Genomic DNA, 6,000 nt, shown 5'->3' on the forward strand with positions numbered 1-6,000 from the left:
CTAGTGTTCACACAGCAAAACCCTCAGGAAGCATAAGCGGATATATAGCAAAGCCAAGAGCAGCTTGAGTCTAGGCAGTCAGTCCACCCACACTCCTTGTTGTTTTATTTTTATTAGGTCCGATTTCTCTGCTGCCTGCTTTTTTCTTTATCTGACAGGAACTTGCTATCTTGGAACATTTCGAGCTTAAATAGGGCTCTGGTTCTCTCGAAATCTGCAGGAAGCAGCTGTCCTGCAGAAAGGGCACATGGCTGAGTCTAGAGTGGGTGTTGTTTGGTTCTGACAGCTCCACACAGAAGCAGGACTTCTGAAGCCTTGGCGTGGAAAGGAAGTTGTCAGTGTGAGGTCAGCCATACTAGGATACTTGGGGTCATAGTCATAGCTCTCACGCTTGAAGTCTGGCTGTGGCTACCTTTTCTTCTCAGGGGGTCAAAAGGGATGCCCTGCTAGGCAGCTGCAGAATCTGCAGATTGAAAACTTTACAGACAGTACTGGTGGGATATGGAAAAAATGTTTCCACTGTCCCCGGGGAATCTTGGTGATTTGACAAGTAAACCAGACCTTGGTAACTGCTCATCCACACAGCTCCAGGTCCAAAGATTCAACCAACCAAGGATCAAAATACTCAAATGAGTGCCTGAGCTGAACCTGCGCAGACCTTTCTCTCTCGACATTACTCCCTAATTAACTGTTGTTCGTTCGCACACTACAAATACTGTATCCGGTATTACAAGTAACCAGGAGATGATTTAAAGTCCCAGGAGGATGTGTGGAGTTCATATGCAAATATTGTGTGTGCCCCACCCCCTTTTGCGATAGGGTGTCTTGTAGCTCACACTCGCCCCAACCTTGAGATCATTATGGAATGATGGTTCTGAGTTCTTATCTTTTGCCTCCACCTCCATCCACAGTGCTGGCGTTTAAGGCCTGTACCACCATGCACAGTTTATAAGGTGCTGAGGATCAAACCCAGGGCTCTGTGCATGGTAGGCAAGCTCTCACCCAACCTAGCTGCTTCTCCACCCCAGCTGTGCCACCTTATAGGAGGGGCTTGACCATCCATGGACTTTGGTACCCTGAGGGCCTGGAACCCCTGCTCGGTGGGTACTGAAGGAGGATCGATCAAATTTACATAATACTTGTTTTGAGACAGGTGCCATTCTTCCAATTTCTTTAAAGTCACTAACTCAGTCTTAATTCTCTGAAAGTTGCCATGTTACATATGAGAGAAATGATAAAGATGTTTGGCACATGCAGCACCCGTCTGCTGAGAGGGAAGGTGGTGAGATGACATGGTGATAGAAGAAATGAAAAAAATCAGAAAGTCTGGGAGCCTCGGAGAACACCAGGCTCAAGCTCTACTTGGTATACAATTTGGAAGGCTCAAGCACCTCCGGAAAGGACATTCTGGGCATAGGTACTAAAACTAGCTCCAGTGGACTCGAACAATTAAATGCTTACACGGGAGTATACTTGAAACAAGCTCACAGTCTAGAAAGGTGGCTCAGTAGTTCAGAGCCTGTGCGGCTCCTTCAGAGAACCTAAGTTTAGTTCCAGGTACCCACATGTCAGGTGGTGCACAAGTGGCTATGACTTTAGTTCCAAAGGTATCTATTACCCTCTCCTAGATGTTGTTAGCACCTGCTCTTATGTACATTCTACACACATACAACACACACACATACACAAATGCACACACACACACACACACACACACGATTAAAAATAAATCTTTTTTGGGGGGGTTGTTGTTTTGTTTTGTTTTGTTTTCGAGACAGGGTTTCTCTGTATAGCCCTGGCTGTCCTAGAACTTACTTTGTAGACCAGGCTGGCCTTGAACTCAGAAATCCGCTTGCCTCTGCCTCCCAAGTGCTGGGATTAAAGGCATGTGCCACCACACACGGCTGTGGTGTTCTGTGTTTCTGAGTTCGAGGCCAGCCTGGTCTATAGAGTGAGTTCCAGGACAGCCAGGGTGATACAGAGAAACCCTGTCTTGAAAATAAATAAATAAATAAATAAATAAATAAATAAATCTTTAAGCTGGATATACTGACAGATAATCCCAGCTCTTGAGAGGCAGAAGTAGGCAGATCCCTGAGTTTGAGGCCAACCTGGTCTACAGAGTGAGTTCTAGGACAGCCAGGGTTATACAGAGAAACCCTGTCTTTTAAAAAAAAAAAAAAAAAAAAAAGGTAAAATACTAAAATACTAACGTACTAACAGATTGAATTTGCATCATAAACATTATAGTTGGAAGGCCAGCAAGATGCCTCAGCAGATAATAAAGTCCTTGCTGTAGAAACCCGGAGACCTGAGTTCAATCCCCAGAGCCACATGGAAGAGGAATGAAACAGACTGTAGAGGGTTGTCTCTGACTTGCATACATTCACTGTGGTATGTGCACATATAAAGTAAAAATTTCAAATATATAGTTGGATAAATGCAAAAAAATGCAGTATTGGAGGCTGAGGGTGCTGATGGAGGTGTGTGTGAAGCAGGATTGGCTGGGATGGTGACTGAGTCTGGACGATGGTTACAACATAGCTACTGTTTCTCTTTCTGTGCATTTGGCATTAACTGTGATTCAGTTTCCAAAAGTTCTGGGCTCAAGGGTACATGCCTGTGGTCCAAAATATTCTGGGAGGATGTTTCAGACCAGGAATCTAAGAGTTTAGAATGAGACCCCAATCTCTTAAGAAAAATTTAATAAATGTTAAGGGCAATGAAAAGACCAAACCCATGGTGTCAGGGATTCAGTTCTCCCAAGTTCACAAGAGGTACATGAAAAGATCAGTAGCTAACAGTGTCTGCCCATGGGGATGAGGGAGGCCAGGCTCTGGGATTTCTTCCTTGTGACAGACTGATTCCTGGAGTGAGAACTGCGTCAGTCAGAGGGACCCTGCTTTGGAACCTGCCAGTGTGTTTGTAAAGGCCAGCTCTCCTAGAGTAGCAGCTGAAAATACAGATTCTGGGATTATACACTGGGCCAAGGCAGGGCCTGAAAGCCAACATTTTAACAAGATCCCAGGAGAGTCTATGCTTGCTGACAATCATGATTGACTGACATGTGGCTGAAGAGTCAAGAGAAGGGTTGTAAGGGTACCACAAACACCTTCTGTCTTCTCGCTGATATAGGAACAGGGTATTGGTTCCTGATGCCTGGGAGAGGAAGGGCTTGGACCTCCTGGATGCAGGCTTCCTAGGTCTCCTTAATCTCTAAAGTAAATGGATGGATTGAGGGGTGAATGGATGAACGGATGAATGAGAGAAATGAATGGCAAAGGCCTGTGCAGCCTTTCTGGGAACTCAACCAGGGCTTTGGAAGCAGGGTTGAGGCTCTGCTGACCTGACTCGGTACAGGGGAAGAAAGTGCAGAGGGGACTCAGGGTGGACCCTGTCTCCTCCCTAGGGTGGTTGGTGAGACCTGCACTTGACTCTAGGGCCTGCCTGCTGGGGTTTCGGGGAGGTGGGGTAGCCATATTGCAAGGTTTGGCTGGAGCTTCCCTTGTAGGAACCAGCCCAGACTCCTCGGTCTCCTAAGACCGTAGTTACAACTTCCCTTTAGGCCCACAGCAGCCTCAATTACAAAGACGTGCTGTTCAGTGCACCCCCATGACACCCACTCATCTTATTTCTAAGTCTGGCATCATATTCCTAAATACTATGGCTTAAATCCCTTTGAGTCCTGCTTGTCGCTAAGGGGAAAGATGCGATTGGAAAGATGCGATTTTAGGGAGATGCTGGAGTCTGTTCCGCTGTGGATCCTCCGGTCTGCCTTCTCTGACCACTGAAGCTGACTGCGCCCTTGGTGAGGCCTCTTTCCCCTCGTTAAGCTGTGGAGGGAACCAACCCTGGCCTGGCCCTGCATTATAGCTTTGGCTGAGTTTCCAGACAGAAGAGGAAGTGGTGTTGTATACCCAGAGTGACTTGGCACTTAGAAGGGGCTCTGGGATCTATTATCTTCCAGCGCGATGCAGGAAAGAGAACAAAGCACAGGGCTGTCCAGAAACCACAGGCCTGTAATCTTTCCAAATGCTGAAGACGGCCTGTGCACCCCCAAACCCCACCCACACAGCTCCCAAATCTCTTGTTCTTCTAGAGGCAGGGAGAATCTGTGTCCCAGATCACAGCCAAAAGGGGAAGACAGATCTGCTCTGTTTGGTTTCCATAGATTCAACCCAGAGATTAACTGCCAAGGTCTCCATGACACACCATATCAATCACGGGCTAAATGTCATAATGAGATCTGGGCAGGCTGTCAAGACAGGCTTCCAGAATCCTGTTACAGCTTCATCCTTAAAGATTTGGACCCGAGGAATCAAACACCAGCTCTGAAGCCTTCTTGGCCTGGGAGAGCATCCTTCTCAGAGAAACAGAAGCCAACTCCGGCTCCTTCACAAAGGGGACAGGTCGATGACATAACTAGCATAGTGGAAGGAATTAGTTGGATACTAAAGAACAAACAATAACTTGACTATTAGAGGTAAGGAAGAGATGTTAGGGAGTAGTGGGGACTGTGGTACACTAAATAGAGTCAGTGCCCCCTCTGATTTGGGACAGCAAACTGTCATTCCGTGTGTGAATGCAATCCAGATTTTTAAAATATTGTTTATTGATATTTATGTTTTCAAATTTTATTTACTTTGGGGGGGTGCATTTCATAGTACACGTGTACTTAGTACGCACAGCACGCGTGCAAAGGTCAGAGGACAAATACTAGAAGTTGGTTCTCTTGCGCCATTTGGGTTCTGGTGACTGAACTCGGACTTGGCAGCAAGTATTTTTGCCTACTGAGCCATCTTGCTGGTTCTTAATATATCAGAAAATGGTTTTATTACATGCATGAGTGCATGTACTGGTGTATGTATGTGTATATCTGCATGGATATGTACATGTGTGCACTTGAGTGTGTATAGGTGTACATGTGGATCTGTGAATGTGTGTGCATGTGTATGAGCACACCCAGATCCTGCATGCACACCTGCATGGATATGTGTGTGCATGTGTACATATGTGTGTGTGCATATGTGTACATGCAATATTGCATGGATGTGTGCTTGTGTTGTCAGAGGACAGCATGTGGGTCCTGGGGGATGAGGTCCAGGTCCCGGGGTTTGCCAGCGAGGGCTTTTACCTGCTAAGTCATCTAGCCAGAGAGCCAGCACAGGCTTGGAAACTATTGGCTTTGTTTTGTTTTTGAGACAGGACATCAATATAGAGACCTGGTTGGCCTAGAAGTCACTATATAGACTAGACAAGCTTTAAACTTTGAGCAGTCCCCCTGCCTCAGCCTCCCAAGTGCTGGAATTGCCGGTATAAGACGCTATGACAGGGTTAAAGTTACAGTTTTGAAATCAGATCAAAACCTGAAGTTCTTTTGCCGCAGTTTTCTCCTGCAGCACAAGAAACCAACTGCAGGTCCCCCACCCTGAAAATGGTGGCGCGGAGCAACAAGAGCCAATGTGCTCTTAAGCAGAGTCGTGGCCCACTGGTGGATAGGTAGGGAAAGGCCTGGAGCCTCAAGCTAACATGTAAAGATTTTCCAAGCTAGAGACATTCATGTACCACTGAGATAGAGGCTTCCCAATGTCACCTTGGAGAACCCTGTAGCTATGTTAGCTCTCTCATGACCCAGCCTTACAGACATGTTTGTGCTGGCTTGAGGAAATTAAAGAGAAAAGAACACATCATGGTTCACTTAATCCCAGCACATGGGAGGCAGAAGCAGGAGGATCTCTGAGAGTTTGAGACCAGTCTGGTCTACATAGCAGGCTTCAAGCTACCTTGGGGTCTAGGGTGGGACCCAACCTCAGGAGGGGGGAGGAGGCGGAGGAGGTGATAGTGGTGGGCATGGAGAAGGTTGTTGAAGAGAAGAGAGCAGAAGGTTATAAAGCAATATGTACGTGGTGATTCTGTGTGTCTAGAAAGATATATGATTGACACTGGCTGTGTGCTTGTTGTAGCATAATGAAATTATGTCTGGTTTTGTTTTCTTTGTAA

This window comes from Mus caroli, unplaced genomic scaffold (genome assembly GCF_978045245.1).
Source record: "Mus caroli unplaced genomic scaffold, Mus_caroli_1 scaffold_12, whole genome shotgun sequence".
Lineage (NCBI taxonomy): Eukaryota > Metazoa > Chordata > Mammalia > Rodentia > Muridae > Mus > Mus caroli.